The sequence below is a fragment of the Euphorbia lathyris genome, chromosome 10 (assembly GCF_963576675.1).
Source record: "Euphorbia lathyris chromosome 10, ddEupLath1.1, whole genome shotgun sequence".
Taxonomy (NCBI): domain Eukaryota; kingdom Viridiplantae; phylum Streptophyta; class Magnoliopsida; order Malpighiales; family Euphorbiaceae; genus Euphorbia; species Euphorbia lathyris.
Window position 1 is genome coordinate 72,206,455 of NC_088919.1, and position 21,429 is coordinate 72,227,883.

Genomic DNA, 21,429 nt, shown 5'->3' on the forward strand with positions numbered 1-21,429 from the left:
CAGTCGTTATTCAGCATTAGGGGAAGACCTCTACTAAAAGTCATTCATCCATCAATGGCTGAAATGCATAGGCTTCCAAAAGGCCCATTATATCCTTAAGGAAATACAGAGGGAGACGATGGAGCGAATTAGGGTGGAGAAGCATTGGCCAGAAAGATCCAATTACAAGGACTCTATTGTCCATTAATTGCGAAGGATGTAGTTGAGTATGTAAAGAAGTCCGAGGCTTGTCAAAGGTATTCCCCAGTGATAAGTCACCCCCTTTAGCCATGAAAATCATCAACCTAGCATGGCCCTTTGCGACATGGGGACTTCACATCATGGGCGCTTTCCCCAAAGCTAAGAAGTAGAAGAAGTACATACTAGTTGTAGTGGACCATTTCACCAAATGGGTGGAAAGCGAGCCAATGTCAGCCATAACAATGACAACTATTTTTTTTTATAGCAAATACTCACAAGGTATGGAATCTTACATACAATCATTAAGGATAATGGGAAACAATTTGATAACGTAGCTTTCAAAACCTACTGCCAGTAGCTACGCCTTAAACTTCGATTCACTTATATGGCCTACCCCTAGAGAAACATAATAATAGAAGTAACGAACCATACTATTGTCCAAGGCTTGAAAAAAAAAAGGCTAGAACTCATTGACCCTGACTAGGTGGACCAATTACCACGTGTTTGATAGGCCTACCAGACTTCCCCAAGGAGGGCTACGGGAGAAACTCCATTCTTCCTCTCCTATGAAATCGAATCCTACATCCCAATAGACATTGGTGCCACAAGTCCCAAAAAAATGCTTTAATTTTAGGCGGATAATGATGCCAACATGAGAAGAAAGTTAGACATGGTCAAAGAAAGGAGAGACCGAACGTCGATTAAAATTGAGGCCTAGAGGAAAAGAATGAAGGAAACCTATGACAAGAAGGTAAGGCCCAAACAATTATAGGCTGGTGACCTGGTCTTCCCTAGCACTAAGGCATCCAGGCCGAAGAAGGAAAACAAAATATGGACAGAAAAAGGGGAGGGCCCTTCCAGGTGGCTAAGTGTGTCAACACGCATACCTACAGACTATACCAAATAAACAGCAGGCCAATGCCAATGAGTTAGAATGCCATCGCTTTATGAAGTATTACCAATAGGACAACAAAAAGTTTAAGCTAGAGTAAGGCGAAGAAAAGGATGATTCTTTATCCTCCAAACTATCACGATGAAATCGATTGCTACCAGCAAAATTATTACCTGGACTTCCATCTACTATCAGATTGAATCCTCAAAATGATTGAATTAGTTGCACTAATTCCATCTTCCTTTAGATCTTGAACATCTTCTAAGTATACTAAAATCCCGGTCTGGTTGGTTTGCTCCCACCAATATCTCACTATGTTTCTATTGACTTTTTACTTCTCAAATCACACTACATTCTTCAGTCTAATATCTACTCGGAGAAGAGAAACGTCTGCCTTTTGTATCCCTGAGAATAGAGAAACTTCTCAGGGATACAAAGGGCAGAAGTTTCTCTTCTTCGAGTAGATATTAAACTGAAGAATGTAGTGTGAGTTGAGAAGTAAAAAGTCAATAGAAACATAGTGAGATGTTGGTGGGGGCAAACCAGCCATACTAGAAATTTGATAGACTTAGAAGATGCCCAAGATCTAAAGGAAGATAAAATCAAGATCTAAAACACCAAGGTGAAACTGGATTTGTTCACACCATTAAGAGAATTTAACATCATTAAGAGAAATTAAGTCCATTGAACTTAGTTACAGATGTAGCTTGCGAATGAAGAGAAACAGGAACACATGCTACAAAAAAAATATATAATTATACTCATCCATTAATGCTTTGAGTAATAAATTTAATTTAAATAATATAGATTCATAATTTTATAGCATCATCAAATGTACATTGAAATTCTCCTTTGGATAAAACAATAATATATAACAATGAAACAAAACATAATTGATGCTTAATTTAATTACACATAATTTGTAATTCGTACACTCCAACTAGACATATTTGTTATCTTTGAATATACTAAATATATCTAATCAAATGAATATTAATTAACCATGTAATGTTTTTTTTATTAACCATGTAATGTTCATAAATTATAAAATAATTAATCAACCTTTGGATGATCTATGATATGTTTTATAATAATAAACGTCAATATACCCATGATAAAATATTTTGAATAGCAATAAATTATCAAAGTATTAAACACTATTAGATTATAACGTCATCTTGTTCTAACAAAATATAAATATATTCAGATGAACAATGCATATAAAACGTAATCATTAATACATGAATTGACCTTTACGGAAATAAAACTCAAAAGAATGATCTTTCATCCAAAGAATTATAAAATAATATAATTCCTTGATTAGTACAAAACTACTTTGGCCATTAAATAGAATATTTATTCATCTGACGAGTATTCAATTGTAAAACAAATATTCATGAATAGAATACACTTAACGCAGATGATAAATACATAAAAGCATAATTGAAAAATCACTCATTCCAAAACCAGGCTCTGATATCACATGATAAAATATCTTAGATTTCATGATAATATTAGATAAGCACTGATTGCCTAGATATTGGAATAAGATGATTTTCACAAACACGTATGACAATCAAGAGAGTGTATCTTGATCCATGATGATAACAATAGAGTTCTTCGGGAATCACCGAGAATTGTGTTTCTCTAGCTTAACCCTTTAGAATTTATTCCATTAAGGTATATCTTCATCCATAAGGCACCTTTTAATTAATGAACCAATATGATTCAACATACCTTTTCATTAACTGACCAATATGATTTATCCTTTTATTTTATTAAACCATATTAGTATATAATATACTAGGGCCATATATTAACTTGATGTAAATAATGGAAAATCCAACATTAATACAGATATCAAATTTGAACATTTCATTTCCGTCAGTATCTCATCTAAATTGTTGAAATAATAAAATTATAATTAATAGTCTTTAATTTGGTTCATTGTATTGTTCAAGAGTCATTTATGCATATATCAAGAGTTGTAATGTTTCATAGAAAGTCATGATGAAAAGAGAATTTTTTTTCCAGTAATTATACACTTCCTCTGTTACCTGTGAAAGTTTATTTATTTGATCCAACATAAATCCAAAACTATCTTGATGACTCCCCTACACGAAATATGAATAGCAACATAAGTCTAGCTTTGCACGGTCTAAATTATGGATTAGTTTAACTTTGCTACACTAAAAGAGAAGTAGAACTGAAATAAAGAGAATAATTTCTAAGAACCAGTGAAACTGAAAGGTAAAGTAAATGAAAATAAGCTACAAACCATGTAAAAATGGTGAGCTAACTAGCAATAAGGTCCCTATTTATAGGAGTTTTGGGTCACATATTTACATAAAAACCACCTAAATTGTCTCTATAGTCTTTAACATTGCTGCCTTATCTTGACATATTTGATGTGGAATTGACCAAGGAAGGTTTTGAAGTCTTTTTAGGCAGATTTATATCTCCATAACTTTCAAGGATGTTTCTTTTTCTTACCATAATTGATTTAGAATTTAGTAAGGAAGGGTTTGGAGTTTTTAGGCAGATTCTATTTTTTTCTTCTAATTTTGGAATCGCAGTCAGCTCACCAAGCAATTTCTAAAATTACTCTAAACTCCAATTAAGACGAGAATAAGGTAAAATACCCTCAAACTAAGGACAAAACGCTCATAAAATACTAAAAAATAACGTAAAACAATGACTTAAAGAAAATTGCATCATACGAATTCAAATTGCATCGTACGAACTCGTTTTTGTCTGCACTTTATAAATGCCCAGTTTCGATTTACTCAAAGAAAATTATATTGTAATTCTCTCTCTATGGAATAGCAGTCTCAACAGCTATTTATAAGAAAAAATAGCAGTTACGCTCTGAATTAATGGAGAATAAAGAGAGAGAGAAACTAGGGAAGGTTACTCCTTATTAAATCAGGGATTGTTACTCATAAAATCAGGGAAGATTACTCCTTATTTAATATTGACCATTGACCATAAGCATTGACTATGACCATTGAAGAAACGTTAGGAGAAAAGGAATTTAATTATAAAAAACAATTAAATCCGAATTATTAAAAATAATAACAATAAATATTATTATTTTTTCAATAAAAAATATAGAGTCCACATCACATCAACCCAACCCGACCCGGATTGAAGACTAAGGTTGGGCTTTTTTTATAAATTCAAAATTGGACTAAGTGGTCTAGCCCAACAATAACAATTTCCCATCAATATGTCTTCTGGATGAAGAATACATATGCCGGATGCAATTGTTGTTAACAAAACAATGCTTATATTAGGTTTTCATTTCTTTTATTCTAATTTCTGATTAGTTAATTTTTATATTTTATATTATTTTTAAAAATCAATATAAAAAATTAGAAAAAATAATAATATGACTAATAATATCAGAGAGTTACTATTCAGAAAATAAACCACAATATATTTTTCAGGAAATACTATAGTAGTGCTTCCATAATATGGACTCAGGTTCAATGTTAGATTTGATTTGATTTGAGTAAATATATGGGTCTTGTGGTCTAAAAAGTTTGGTTTTGTCTTATCTTTTTACAAGTTTCTTCTTTTCATTTCAATTCTTGCGTCAAAAGTTTTTTTTTGCATCTATGGCATCATCAAGTAATCACTCCAGAGAAGGCATTCTAGCTAAGATGGGAGTTTTTCAAGAAAATCTCAGTCACCATCTATCTGAGGCCATGGTTATCAAATAAGCTTTAAGTTGGATTAAGATGCATCGCCTCGGTGAGAAAATTCAAATACAGTCGGATTGTCTCGTCATACTTGATAGGAGATAAAACGTATCTCTAACTCTAAAGAGCAAGTGAACTTTATCATATCAAGTCGTAAATGTTCTTAAGAACAATATCGATCTCACATAGACTAGTATCTCATTCCCTTTTCGTGTCGTCTGCATATTTTTCATGACAGTATTTTAACTCTATGTCATCTGAAGGCGAAATAAAAAATGCGCTCGATTCTCAAATGACGTTCGAGTTTTAGAAGCGGCCTCTTTCCAAAAAAATTGGCAAGGGAAACCTGGCCCTAGTACACCCTCATGGTGGGACCCCTCCCCAGACACTCGTTTAAGCCGGTACGCGTAGTGCACGGGGTCGCTTTTTTTATTAATTAGCTAGACAGATGCGATGGAATATTCATATATTACCAACGTGCTAACTTAAGGCTTTGTAGTATACAGAACTACCGAATCCATAAATAACACTGCCTTGATAAGCTAATGAATGTATCTCATATCATTATGCTTTCCAATTATATAATTGGTTGTGTTGATGTGGCTGCTAATTTGGTACATCTGCTAAAAACAATTTATCACTATGTCTTAACAACATAAAGGGTCATCATCAAATACTCATTAAAAGAAAAGGGACAATTGGATTGGAGATTTTATCACAGTTTTTAAGAGTTAATTAGGTTCTCTGGGTCTTGTAAAAATGGGGATGTAGGGGCTTTTAGGGTCAATCTCATCTACGGGTACTTAAGTTTGGACAATGTTCCAATAAGGTCATAAAAATGCATTTTATTAATATATACCGGACATTTGCTTTATTTGGTTGAATTGCTTAAGCGTCTTCCAATTGTTTCGTATGCAAATCTGGCTGTAAATAAAAACATGAAAATTCTAATTATTAATTTAATTTTTTTTCCAATACATAAAAGGTGCCTTCTATGCTTTATTAGTGGTTAAGACACATTCTTTATTTAAAGGGGGCCTAGGTTGGACTCCCTCTGAGTGCAAATATTTTCCTGCTGTTTCTTTGCTTTTTTTCTTTTATTTTGATTTTTATATTTTTTTTTGGTCTTTGCTATTCTTTGTTTTGTTGCTAGTTTGCTTGTTCTTTTGTTGGTTTTGCTGTTGTTGTTTTTTTTTGTGTCTTTTGTTGATTTAGTTTCCATGGTACAAATTTTGGCTTTCTCAAAATATATATATATATTAATATTAAGAAATTTATATAGAAATTCACTTTTTAAAACTTATTTACAATTATATCAAATAATACTTTTAAATTAGATCAAACTAATAAAATCATTATTTTTAATATATTTTACAGATTAGGACTTATAAATTAAGAATCTAAAATATATTTACTAAAGTTTAGAATTTATGAATTGAAGTCTAAATTTTTTTACTTAAGGTAAAAAATCATACTCTATTTCTTATATATGAAAAATAATGACATATTGAAAAGTAATTTTGATGATATGATTTAATTGTAATTTTGTAACCAATTCCGATATTTATGTAAAAAGCTCTAAAATTATTTAGGTTTTAAAGGGTCTAAATAATTAATATTAAGTCTATATAGAAAAATGCAATAAAAAAATTATTGGCAAAAAATTTAACAAATAAGTTAGTTTTTTTTTTATCCAAAATGAGTTAAATGTCCCTTATGAAAATACTCCAAGGGACAAATGCTATCAAATAATACCTTATTAGCCAAACGATAAAATTTTAAATGTACATGGGTCAAATAGGAGTTTAATCCATAATTTAAAGAAATTGTGGAACATTTTTTATTTATTTTGGATAAACAATTGTATTTAGTGACCGTAATAAAACATATTGTATAATTACTAATAAAATACTTTTCTATTTATCATGTATTGAAAGTGAACTCGTAAAAGGTGATTTTCAGAAGATATTTTTATTGATGACGATAGCAATAGTAGAATAGTGATACGAATGGAAAAAAATTGTTATTTAAAAAACGACTTTTGAAAAATTTTGTTACGCACAAATTTTTTTTATAGGGTAGGGGCCTTTATTCCTTAATTTGCCTAGGGTCCATGAATTGTCAGGACTGGTCCTGTATGACACTAAATAAACAAACAAAATAGTACCTTCTTTTGGGAGTCAAAATACACGACTTTATAAGTTAACCACATAGTTTATTTTTTGTACTTCTCCGAAAAATTTAATAGCTATAGATTGATTAAAATATATATATTTAGGACTCCAATATTATATTTGATCTTAGAGCTCACTATGGCCCTCTTTGATTAATCTGTTACATCAATCGTGTTCAATTAGGGTTTTCAGTTTGTCAAATTAAGGTTAGGTATGATGAATTGGATATTATCACCACAAGGAAACAAACTCAGTTTCCAAAAGGAGATAATGATTTTATGTGTACAAGAAATTCGGTTAATGCATATTTTCCCTATAAAACACTATTTTCAAATATAACATTATATACTTAATTAATGATAGGAAATATTTTTTACCACAAACAAATACCGTAAAAATGTAACAAAAAAATATCATAATATTTTCTTATTTTCCGTTTATTTTAGCTTCACATCTATCATCATGAACCAACTCCTTCATACCTCGGGCTATGGCAGAACCTAATTCAGTTAGTAAATTAGTTTTTAGTCAAATCTGTTGGGGTAATTAATTTTTATGTTTTAGCATAGGTTATAATTTTTACTTTATAGTTAATTTGTTTTAACTAAATTCATTGGAGGTTTTATTCCTTACATTTTGCTTATTGTACTTCTTTATTTTTTATCTAATGAAATTACAAGCATTTTCTTAAAAAAAAAACTAAATTCATTTAGCAACAAAATAAAAATGTGAGAAAAATAGAAACTAATATCAAAATATTACTACTATAAAAAAAAAGAAAACATAAATATATGAAAGGAGACTAGTAGGCAACGTTCTACCACGGGAGAAGTAAGAAGATGAAAAGAAAAATGACCAACTTGATGCTCTAAAGAATTAGGTTCCAGATACACCGGTGAAGTCTGTAATGACCAAACAACATATTATGTATTATGAAAGGACACCGTCAGGACAGACTTCATGGTGTCTCTGAAACCCAATTCTTCTAAGCACCAAGTTTTTCCTTCTCCTTTTTCATGTGCTTACTTCTTCTCTGGTAGAACTTAAAACTTGATCCGAGTGCTGACCTTTTATAATACACAATATGCAGTTACCAAGGACAGACTTCATCAGTGTCACTCGAACCCAATTCTTTTAAGCAACAAGTTGTTTCTTTTCCTTCTTCATCTGCTTACGACAACGTCTCTCTCTCTCTCTCTTGGCTCCCCCTCCTCATTGCCAGCCGACATACGGTCTCCATCCATAACCAGCTATGATGAATTTTCAAGTTTAGGTTTTCGATTTTATTTTATTTTCATGAAAATCTCAATGTTTGGCATATCTACCTTCAATTTAACGAAACCTATAATTGACTGCTTGATTTATTCCTCTGTTATAGTAGCTTCAACATGATGTTAGATGTCCTAATGTCATTATGAAATTCTAAATGAAACCATTAGTTAACAAAGAAAGGAACAAAGAACAAACTGCAATCGAGACTTTCTCCTTTTGCTTAGGTTTTCTATTGATTATTTGCACATGTCTCTATTTTATTGTTGTTTTTGTTTATTCAGGTTAAGGAGGATGAAGATTGGATGGAGGACAATGCTCATTGTTCATCCAGATCAAGAATTTGATTGACACGACCATTATTCGTATTGTTCAACATTGTTTTGATATCTGGAAAAGAGGAACCAGAAGCAATACTATCTCCTGCAATGGATGATGTGGTGAGAGTGTACAAACATGTTAGTGGTCTATCAGGTGGTGAAGGTGATAATACATCCCTTGCTATTTCTGGTGCTGTATTTTGTTCCATACGGTTACTGGTTGCATCTTCACAAGCTATTAACTTAATTGGAAAGCAAGGCTCTGTAATAAAATTGATAAAGGAAAACGATGGTGCTATTAAAAGGGTTCTTGGTGAAGAGAAGGTGCCTTCATATGCTACTTCTGACGAGAGAATTATAAAGATTCATGGTGAAGCTCTGAGGTGTTAAAAACTAATGCAATTACGATAAACGAAACACAAACAAACACACAAGAATTGTTTACCCAGTTCACCACTAAATTTGAATGACTATGTCTAGGGGCACTACCATGCCAGAATATTTTACTATAATTTTAGAGATACAGATTACAAAGAAAGAGGCTATATTTATACTCCTCAAGAAACCCTAATCGCTGAAGTAGATCTATTAGTCTGCAAAGCCCAACAATCTCCCACCTGGAGACTAAACCCGTCATCTGGTGGTAGTGTCATGCCTTGAACTTAGTTACCAAGGCCAGCTGAAGCGATACAAAGCTTCAGCTTCTCTAAGGTTACGACCTTAGTCAACATGTCTACAGGATTCTCTGTGCCTGGAATCTTCATCAACTGCAATGTCTTCAAGTCCAAGAGATGCCGTATGTAGTGATACTTCAACTCTATGTGCTTTTTGCTTGAGTGAAATGTGGGATTCTTCGCCAAATGAATGGCACTCTGACTATCGCTGTCCAGAATATGATCCTTCTGCTCCTTTCCCAACTCACGTAAGAAATTCTGCAACCATACCATCTCCTTACTAGCATCAGTCACTGCAACATACTCAGCTTCTACAGTAGACAAAGCCACCACCTTCTGCAGCTTTGAAGCCCAAAGCAATACAACCCAATATGAAGACATATCCAGTTGTACCTCTTCTCTTGTCAAAGTCACTAGATGCCAAATTTGCATCCACATATCCTGTCAATATAACTTCCTTGCCCTCAAAACACAAAGCTTGTTCAGTGGTTCCCTTCAGGTATTTTAGAATCCACTTTACTGCTTCCCAATGCTTCTTACCAAGGTCTCCCATGAAGCGACTAACAACTCCCACAACATATGCAATATCCGGCCTTGTGCACAGTATTGCATACATCAAGCTGCCAATTGCTGAGGCATACAGAGTTCTCTCCATCTGGGCTCGCTCTTCTCTGCTATTAGTTGAGTCCTTTTTAGATAGCTTGAAATTGTTGAAACACCTTTCCACATTATTTTGATTTGACCAAATTATTTAACAAAAATTAAACTACCATGATAAAAAAATATTCTAACACATTAAGTTTAAATGCTTTGATTTATTTATACTAATGTGTTTGTTCAATGTTGAGTTATTTAATTTATAAAGACATTAAGTTTTAAGGCCCAAAGGCCCACAAGAGAAAGTCAAGTCCTAGTCAACGGATGAAAGCCTCACGGCTTAAGCAAATCAAAACGCAGCTCAAGCTGAACAATACGCAAGCCCAGCAAAGAGAAGGATCGAGAAGCCTTCGACCAAAAGCTTCAAGATGAAGTTGCTGAGTTGAGCGACAAGGAAGTCAGGTCAGCTGCTGACCTGAATAAACTTGAAGACAAAGTATTTCTACTTTGGGTAAAGTTCAAAAGACGCAGAAAGCTGTCTGGAAGACTTTGCCATAAATGTGGAGATACTATGTCTAGTCAGACGAAAAGCTACTGATCACTGCCGAAGACAGGAGATATAAGAATTTGATTGGCCAAGGACACTGAGCATGTACTGAGTGAAAGCGACAGGAAGCCGTTTGTCTCCAACGGTTATTTCGAAATTCGAAATTACCGGTACATCAAGTGTCACTATAAATACGCCACTTAAACGCTTCATTCTACACAGATCTTCAATCAAGTCGAAACACTGACCAAATTGATATTCGAAGTTCTGGGAGAAAAGAAAAGCAAATCTTACACCAACTCCAATCTTGTGTAAAAGTCTAGAGTGATCTTATTCATCTAAAGTGTCTTAGCAATTGTTGTTTAGGACAAACAAACACTTATCATTTCTAGAAGTATAGAAAGGAGAAGCTGAGTACTCGGTCATAGTACTCAGCGGTAGAAATAGGAGTGAGTAGAGGAATAGAGGAAGGTACTCTTATATACTCGGCTTTCTATTGTAAAAGGTTTGTGCTCTACCTTTAAAGACCTCAGTAAAGGATTCTAAAAAGCTCGGAAGGAATTCCGGGGACTAGACGTAGGCGGAGAGGCCGAACCAGGATACGTCTGCTGAGTAATATCTTTCTAACCCTTATCTCCTTAACTTATTGCTTGCTATAATACTGCCTAGTTAAAACGCTGAAAAGAACATAAGTTGAGTTGAGTGAACTGAGAAGCTGAGTTCAGGAATAGACTCAAGTGCTATCTCCCGACTCAAGGACAGATTCAGACTTAGTCACATGTTAACTAAGCTTGTATCTAAAACTTACTCAGTATCATCGTGCTAAAAGACTTTGAGAAGTCTAAGTTAAAAATTAATAGTCAGCCTAACGTGAAATTTTTTAAATAGTTCCTAACCCCCCCCCCCTAGGACTAATATTGTCACGTTACACGGGATCATCAAGTGGTATCAGAGCCTAACAGCTCACTGAACAAGATATAACTATCTTGAGCTGATCCCCACAATGGCTGAGAACAACACTCGTTTCCTCCCAGGAAATCAGACAACTCAGATTCTTCCTGAGGGACTGTCCATTACTAGGCCTCCTTTGTTCTTCGGGTCTAACTATACCTTTTGGAAGAACAGAATGAAAAACTTCATTCAGGCAACAAACATGAGTGCATGGCTTTCTATAGTCAAGGCTGAGGCTAAATGGTCAAGAAACTACAAAATCATGCCGCTGCTATAAACATGCTTCACTGTGCGTTAGATGCTGCAGAGCACAATAAAATCTCAGGTTGCGAGTCAGCACAGGAGATTTGGAAGAAGCTGGAGTTCACCTATGAAGGAACCAGTAAGGTCAAGGAATCCAAGGTGGACCAACACATGAGGCTGTACGAGTTGTTCGAGATGAATGATGGTGAAGGAATTTCTGACATGAACTCAAGGTTCACCAACATTATCAACAAACTCAAGAGGCTCGGCAAGAACTTCACTGAGGAAGAGCAAGTGAAGAAAATACTAAGGAGTCTTCCCCAAAGCTGGCAAGCAAAGAAGACAGCCGTTGAGGAAGCCCAAGACTTGACCACCTACAAATATGATAAGCTCATTGGATCTCTGCTGACCCACGAGATCTCAATGAAGAACTTTGAGGTGAAAGAGAAAGCTGAGGACAAGAAGCAAAAGTCTCTTGTCATGAAAGCTGACTCCACTGACGGTGACTCATCTGATGATGAAGAGATGGCCATGTTTAGAAGAAAGACGAAGAAGCTGTTTCGCAAGAATGACAAGTACAGCAGAAAGCCATTCAAGAGAAATGACAAATACAAGGCTGAGTCAAGCGACAACAAATACAAGAAGGAAAGCTCAAAGCCTATCACATGCTTTGAATGTCATCAAACTGGCCATATCAAGTCAAGCTGTCCTACCCTAAGGAAGGACAAGAAGAGCAGTAGAAATGCAATGGTGGCTACCTGGAGCGATAGTGATGAATCATCCTCATCAGGAGCTGAAGCCACTGAGTTAGCAAACATCTGCTTCATTGCGGATAAGTCTGTTGACCCATGTCTTTCTGAGCAAGCTGACTCCTTATATGCATCTGACAATGAGGATCAACCAACTGAGGGAACAACTCTACCTTTGCTCAGGAATGAAATGATTAACACCCTGAGTGATCTCTACACACTTGTCAAAAAGTGTAACAAGAAAGTACGAGCACTCAGCAGGCGATGTGATGAGATTGAGGAGGTCAAACTTAGTGACCTTCGTCATCTTCTCCAGGACAATACCAAGCAAGATGAAAATCTAAAAATCATGCATAGGTATGTCACTGAGGTCCAATCAGACTCTAAGACGCTGAGGAAGGACATCACATCTATTCAGAACCAGCTAAAGGTTCCGAATAAGAAAAGTGTCCATCATTACGTTGAGTACTCAGGTACTAGTCAGCGGAAATGGACTCCCCAACGAAATGTCCAATGTGACTTTTGTGGGAAGAAAGGCCACACTACCAAGGTGTGTTGGCATGCTCAGCACAATAGTGCTGACCCGCCAATAAGGCGTCCCCAAAGGAAGGTCCATTGTGACTTCTGTGGTAAGACTGGCCACACCACCCATGTGTGCCGTCATAAAATTAAAAATAATGTATTACCTGCTATGCCTAACAAACGAGGACCCAAAAAGACTTGGGTACCTAAAGATTACTAGATATATTGCAGGTAGGCCTCAGGTGTGCTGAGAAGTCAAAGTTGTGGTACATTGACAGCACATGCTTGAGGCATATGACCGGTGATGAAAATCAGTTCATCACACTTGAGCTCAAACGAGGAGGAAGCGTACGTTTTGGAGACAACAAAAAGGGTAAGATAGTAGGGTCAGGAACCGTTGGTGGTAATCCTACCATTGAGTCAGTCCCCCTAGTCAGAGGACTTGAATATAACCTACTGAGCGTAGCTCAGCTATGTGACAGTGGTAGAAAGGTTATATTCGATGCCACTGGATGTAAAATACTCGAGGGGAAAACGAATGAGTTGAATTTAACTGCCCCTCGTGTTGACAATGTCTTTATGCTGAATTTAGAAAAGAAATTTTCAAAAAATATATGCTTAGTGTCAAAGGAAGAAAATTCCTGGCTATGGCACAGGAGACTTGGTCATGTAAGCATGGACCTCCTGGCCAAATTATCAAGAAAGCAATTAGTTGAGGGACTGCCCGAACTTAAGTTTGAAAAGGATCAATTATGCAATGCTTGTCAGCAAGGAAAACAAACCAAAAAATCTTTTCAAAGTAAAAACGTCGTCTCAACCAAGCATCCACTAGAGTTTCTACACTTGGATCTCTTCGGACCAGTCCAGCCACTGAGCTTGGGTGGTAGGAGATTTTCCTTGGTCATTGTAGATGACTTTTCTCGGTACACTTGGATCATCTTGCTGAGTAGCAAGGATGAAACTTTTGAGACATTTTCAACATTAGTTAGAAAACTTGAAAATGATAAAGACCTAAAATTAGCTCACATCCTAAGTGATAATGGTGGAGAATTCAAAAACCAACAGTTTGTTGACTTCTGTGAAGCCAGCGGCATTGACCATAATTTCTCTGCTCCTAGAACTCCTCAAAAGAATGGGGTAGTTGAAAGGAAGAACAGAACCTTGGTTGAAAATAGCCAGAACAATGTTGAGTGAGAATAGTCTTCTAAAGTACTTTTGGGGAGAAGCTGTCAACACAGCTTGTTACATACTCAATAGGGCTCTAGTCAGAGCCATATTGAAGAAGACCCCCTATGAACTTTGGAAAGGACGAAAACCCAACATTGGATACTTTCGTGCCTTCGGTTGTAAATGTTTTATTCTAAATACTAAAGACAACCTTGCCAAGTTTGATTCAAAAGCTGATGAAGCTATCTTTTTAGGTTACTCAACAAACAGCAAAGCATGTAGAGTTTTCAATAAACGAACTCAGGTCTTAGAAGAGTTAGTACACATTGAGTTCGATGAAACTAACCCTGCAGGGAAGGCCAGTCAACCGACTGAGGATGATCCATACTCAACAGATGCTGACCAAAGTGGAGCCGCTGAGTTACCACTTCAAGGGTTGACCAAAGGTAAGAACGAAACTCAAATTGTTTTCACTGGCCAATCTACACCTGCAGAGATTGTTGAAACACAACCAGCTCAAGACATTACACTATCGAAAGAAATCAAAATCCCAAGGGGACACTCTGAAAGCACCATTCTCGATGCTCCTGATAATACCCCGATGACAAGGAATCAACTCATGAGATACCTTAGCAATGTAGCATTCGTCTCAGTTCTGGAACCAAAGAATTTTTCAGAAGCTGAGAACGACGAGTTCTGGATAGGTGCAATGCAAAAAGAGCTTGATCAGTTCAAGAGGAATGAAGTTTGGGTCTTAGTGCCAAATCCAAGAAGTCAGAAGACCATAGGAACAAGATGGGTCTTCCGCAACAAGCTAGATGAACAAGGGAATGTGGTCAGAAACAAAGCAAGACTTATAGCCCATGAAGGTATTGACTACGGTGAGACCTTCGCCCTAGTGGCTAAGGCTTGAAGCAATTAGAATATTATGTGCATATGCCAGTTTTATGAATTTTAAATTGTTTCAAATGGATGTCAAAAGTGCATTTCTTAATGGAGTTATAAATAAGGAAGTCTATGTTAATCAGCCTCCAGGGTTTGAGGATCCTAAGTTCCCAAACCATGTTTATAAACTCAAAAAGGTTATGTACGGTCTCAAGCAAGCACCACGTGCTTGGTATGAGAGGCTGACCAGTTTCCTGCTAACTAGAAATTATGTCAGAGGTAAAGCTGATACAACCTTATTCATTAAGAGAAAGGGTAAAGATACCCTACTGGCTCAAATATATGTTGATGACATCATTTTTGGTGCTACTAATGAGTCTATGTGCAAGGAATTTAGTAAGCCGATGCAGACTGAGTTTGAAATGTCAATGATGGGAGAACTCGACTTCTTCCTTGGACTTCAAATCAAGCAAGGCAAGAATGGCATCTTCATCAGTCAAACTAAGTATGCTAAGGAGATATTGAAGAAAAATGAACTTGAAAACTGTAAGCCAATATCTACCCCCAATGGGCACTGATATTGTCCTCTGTGCTGATGAAAATGGTAAGTCAGTAGACAGTAAATTATATCGAGGTATGATTGGCTCCCTACTTTACTTAACAGCTAGTAGACCAGACATTCAGTTCTCAGTATGTTATTGCGCTAGATATCAATCTAACCCTAAGGAATCTCATTACATAGCTGTAAAAAGAATCCTTAGATATTTGCAAGGCTCAGTGAATGCAGGTTTATGGCATCCTAATACTTATGATTTCACACTCATTGGATACACTAACGCTGACTATGGACGAGACTGTTGGGGTTTTGTGTCCTATAGTCAATTGTTGCAGGATACAAACTTATTGTAAATGAATTGTTCTTTATATCATTTGTTTTAATGAGATATATGTTTTATAACTATATAAAGGCAATCCCTTTTAAGCACTAAATAAAGTCTAATAAAAGGAAATCCGTAAGTTTGTTTAAAGTGATTATAAAGTGTTCATACAAGCATGAAGTGAGACAAAACTTTATAATAAACTGATAAACTTAAAACCACCCCAAGTCAAGTGATATATTTAGGATTGATATATCACAGTTGAGACTTGTATGTAACAATGTCTTCTGTCCGACAGAAAGCTGATCTCACAAGCTTCACATATATAGATATCTGGACAGTTACATAGATCCGGTGAAACGTTGTTCATTAGGATTGGGGATCCGACTTGAGATAACAGGATGGGTAGATTCATCCTTGTCAACTGTTCATCTCATTGGTATTAATAGGTATAACTAATCCTCAGACTCAAAGGAATGTTAATTGGTCATCCTGAATTACTGAATGTGAGACTTTGATCCTGTGGTCCCACGATCCTTAACAGAGATGACTCTGGGGTGTGAACTGCAAAGGTTGGGTGTCACAGGAAGTAATTTCAGGGTAGTTATACATTGGATTGAGCATTTATCACTCCCGATTAATGGGAGATACATCCAAGGATCGCTTGTGGAAGACTCGACTCTAAACCCTTGCAAGGTGATAGCTTAAGAGTAGAAATTCGGATTTCACTTAACCTATCTTTTTGAGTTGACTCGGCCAATAACAAGTAAAACGAACGTCTCGCTATATGTGACTTGACATTACCCATAGTCATAAGATTCAGTTCAAGGATGTAGTTGATAAAGGATCGTATTATACCGTAACTAATACGGAAGGGTTAACGACAGAATCAACCTGTCTTCTTAACGGACTCTAGGGGAATGATTACGGACTTGCTAATAACATACTCTGTACATCATTCCGTTATGCAAGGGATTAAATATAATTCTTGAAGAAATTAATTTAATAGGTTGCATACGGCCAGAAGTAGTAAGGACCTAATGGATCACACATAAGACTTGGAACCAAAAGAGAGATGGATATGATTAATAGATGGAAGCCCAATTAAGCCCAGTAAGGCCCAAATACAAGGAGGGGGCCGAAATTTATATGTATTAGTAAGGAATTAATTTTATTCCATTAATCCTAATTAGATTAGGATTATGAATTAAATTAATTAAGAGATAATTTAATTAGGAGTTTTAATTAGATTAATATTCTCCTATTATTATCCAATTAGGTTATTTATTATTATCCTAAATATATTAGATATATAGTGAGATAATAATTAGGAATCCTTTTCCGAATTGGATTCTTATTAAGTAACCTATTCCTATCTAACTAGGGTTTAGATACAAGCTAATATATATACCCCTCCCTATAGTGAATTTCGACTAAGCCTATATCCCTTCCCTTAAGTGATTTTCGAAATTGCTTAATTAAGAGAGGGAGAAAAGAATTCTATTCCCAAGTTCGTGAACAAGAATTCATACGGCATTCCATCGATTGATTAATCGTATTCATCCCTCTTTCTCTTTGATCTTGTGTTGGTTTATTAGAGGCAATCTATTTTGGTTGCATCTCATAAGGGTTGATTCTAACTTAATCTCACCGTGTTCACGAAAGAAGGAAAAACAATCAAAAGGGAGAAATTCGTTTTTCTTCGCCTACATCAGGTCAGTTCACTATTTCGAGGATTCCCGGAGATTGAACCGTCGGATCGTCGCGATTTTTGGACAGTAGCTTCTAGACATATTCTTCCACGTTTCCACCAAAGGGATTGTCGATCGGATGTCTGGAAGGTCTGTTTCGGATAGGGACAGATTGGTAAACAGTTTACATCTCCTTTGAAGTTGTGGGCACTTCGTTTGCAACGGTAGATTGATCATCGAAAGGTATTTCTTCTTATCCCTCTTTATATGAAATAACGATTAACGGATCCTATGGTTAAAAGGAAGTAGGCTAAAAATTTTATATTTCCGCTGCTATACCTTAGCCTTAATTTCCTTCAGTGGTATCAGAGCCATCGTTAAATCCGTTATTTCATATATGAAAATTTAGAAGTTTTTCAATAGGATTGAATAAATATTTATGGTTAAACAAATTGTTTGATTAATTAATTCTAAAGATAAATAAATTTTAGTTAATTGTTAATTAAAATTGATTATGCGTATGTTCCTAATTATTTCGGTTGATAATCATTATAACAAAATCTATTAGTTTTATAGTTAGGTTAATAAAATTAGTTTTATTAATTCTAAATTATAAAACGGAAATCTATTGTAGTTTTTCCTATTTCTGAAAATCGTTTTTAAAAACCGTTTTAAAATCTGATATATATATATATATATGTTTCGGAAATTAATAGTTTTCTGTTTTGATTATCGAATGAAAATTCGTTTAAAAGTTTGTTTTTACCAAGTTGTAAATCAAAGTGTTAAATGAATTGAAATCAAAATAATTGGGACATGCATAATCGACGTTTTATATGGTTATATTAATCTAATGATTAATATAAAGATACAAAACGATAAGAAGTAAAATTGGATGAAAGTTAATTTGACGAGTTAATGTGATTAACCTAAATATTACATAAGCCGGTTATGTAATCAATCAATTAAATTTATTTAATTGAGTCTATGCATGTTTGGAGTTATGGACATATTTGGACCCTCTTTTAGTCTTTTGGTATTTTTGAAATAGGGCCTGCGCGTCCTGCCTTTCTACTATCTATTGTAATTTCTCCTCTCATCTGATTCCCTTCAATTCAATTGAAGTTTTCTTATAGTAGTATAGAAATTAAAATGTAATTTCAAGGCGCCAAGGAGAAGACGGATGACCTAAAGAGAAATATGTAATAGTTAGTATTTCCTTAGGTTTGGCCTTTTATTCCGTCTCTGGCTCGACGGAATAATTTAGATGATATGTCCATAACGCCAATGTATGTGAATGTATGTATGTCTGATGTATGCTAAAGCAAATCAAGACTAAGTTAGATTATGAGACTTAAATAAAATCCCTCACTAAAAAGTTAAGTAAATAAGTAAGTTATTAAAATCGGTTGCCCCTCCCTAATATTATAATTCAGCCGGCAGTACTGGGGGCCTTTGGGTTGTTGAGTAAACTCAAGCTCGGGGTCTTATGGTAACACGTGAATTATCGAAAATCATTTTTCATGAATATGGGGTAATACTTAAATTAGATTATGATAATTGGATGAGTAAACTCATGTTGTCATAAACTAATGGGCAAAACGGTTGGGATTAATATGAATAGCATATTAGTTACTAATGTGATTAGTAACCCAATAACCTAGGAATCACATTAGAGATGTGATTGATTATATGAATCTACCTAATGAATGAGACTAGCTTGTTGAGTAAACTCAAGGCGAAATCTCAGGAGTTAGGATCCTAGCTCACTAAAGGATTTGTGAAATTCTTCGAATTAATGTGGAGGGTTATTAATTTGGCAAAATAGTGGGAGCAATCTGAAATAAATTAAAAGGCCTATAATTTTAGATTGTTAAACTTTAAAGCAAATGAATGACATACGTTTACTCTTTCTCACTCTCGGGTTTTGTTTAAACACACACTCTTAAAATCATGACTAACACCAATCTGGAAAACATTTACCGATAACAAGTTGAATAGTTCAAACTTCACCGACTGGTATCGCAACCTCAAAATTGTTTTGAAGTTCAATAAAATAGGGTATGTATTTGATACATCGATACCCCCTATCCCTGAGGATGATGCTCCCATCGAGGAAATTGATGCTTATCAGAAGCACAAGGCTGATGATGATCATGCCGCTTGCATCATACTTGCATCGATGACATCGGAATTACAAAGGCAACATGAGGAGATGAATGCCTATTCCATCATCATGCACCTAAAGGAATTGTTTGGGAAACAAACCAGGTGCGAACGCTACGAGATATCAAAACTGTTATATCGTTGCAGGATGCAAGAGGGCACATCTGTCATGACACATTGTGTCAAGATGATAGGCTATATTACCAAACTTTCTAGTATTGGATTTGTGATGGACAACGAATTAAGTACCGACTTGGTTCTTCAGTCCCTCCCAAAGAGTTATTCACAGTTCATCATGAACTACCAAATGAATGACTTGCAAACCTCTCTTGAAGAGCTTGCAAACATGCTCAAATCAGTTGAGCCCAATATGAAGAAAGACAAGGCCATACCGGCTCTTGTAATCGAGGGATCGAGGAAAAGAAAAGGGAAATTTCCCAATTCTAAACATCCCAAGAAAGGTAAGAAAGATGTGTCCAATGGAAAGGAAGTTAAGAAGCCCAAAGGAGAGTGCCACTTCTGTGGTAAAGACGGGCATTGGAAGAGAAACTGCAAGGAGTATCTAGCCACCCTCAAGAAGGGAAAAGGCGGTGCTTCTTCATCTGGTATGTTCTATATTGAAATAAATACGGTTTCATGGTCTGAATCTTGGGTACTTGATACCGGATGTGGATCCCATATTTGTACAAATATGCAGGAGCTAAAACAGACTAAGGAACTAAAGAAAGGAAGCATAAACTTGCGAGTGGGAAATGGAGCAAGAGTTGCCGCCCTCGCAATTGGAGATTATGTTTTACTTTTGCCCTCTGGGCTTGTAATAGAATTAAGGAATTGTTTATACGTTCCTGAGATGTCTCGTAACATTATTTCTATTAGCCGTCTCGTTGGCGACAGTTTTCATATTTCAATAAAGAACAATAGTTGCAATTTTTATAAAGATTCGATCTTTTATTTTTCAGGAATATCACAAAATGGGATTTATGTGTTAGATGATAAAATTCCTGTTTTTGCAATTGATACCAAAAGACATAAGCTAGATAATTCAACTTACTTGTGGCATTGTCGTTTAGGCCATATAAACAAGAGACGCATGCTAAAGCTACATTCAGATGGGCTTATAGATCCAATCGATTCTGAATCATTGGAAACATGCGAATCATGTTTAAAAGGTAAAATGACAAAGACACCCTTTAGCAATAAAGGTGAGCGTGTATCAGACACTCTAGGACTCATTCATTCAGATGTATGTGGCCTTATGTCAGTCCAAGCAAGAGGAGGATTCAGATACTTCATTAGCTTTATAGATGACCATACTCGCTATGGTTATATCTACTTGATGAGGCACAAATCATAAGCTTTTGACAAGTTCAAATGCTTCAAGAATGAAGTGGAAAATCAATTAGGAAAGAAAATAAAAACACTTCGATCTGATCAAGGTGGCGAATATCTTTCTGATGATTTTCTGAATTATCTAACTGAATGTGGGATATGCTCACAATGGACACCTCCCTATACACCACAACACAATGGTGTATCCGAGAGGAGAAACCGTACCCTATTAGATATGGTACGATCCATGATGAGCATGGCCTTACTTCCAAAGACGTTCTGGGGCTATGCCTTAGAAACTGTCCTCTTCACCCTGAATCGAGTACCAACTAAATCCGCTAGTTCCACGCCATATGAATTGTTCGTTGGTAGGAAACCCGTGTTCTATTTCATGAGAGTATGGGGTTGTTCAGCATATGTCAAACGCGTTGCGTCTGAAAAATTAGATTCTAAATCTGATAAATGTTTCTTCATTGGAAACCCTAAGGAAA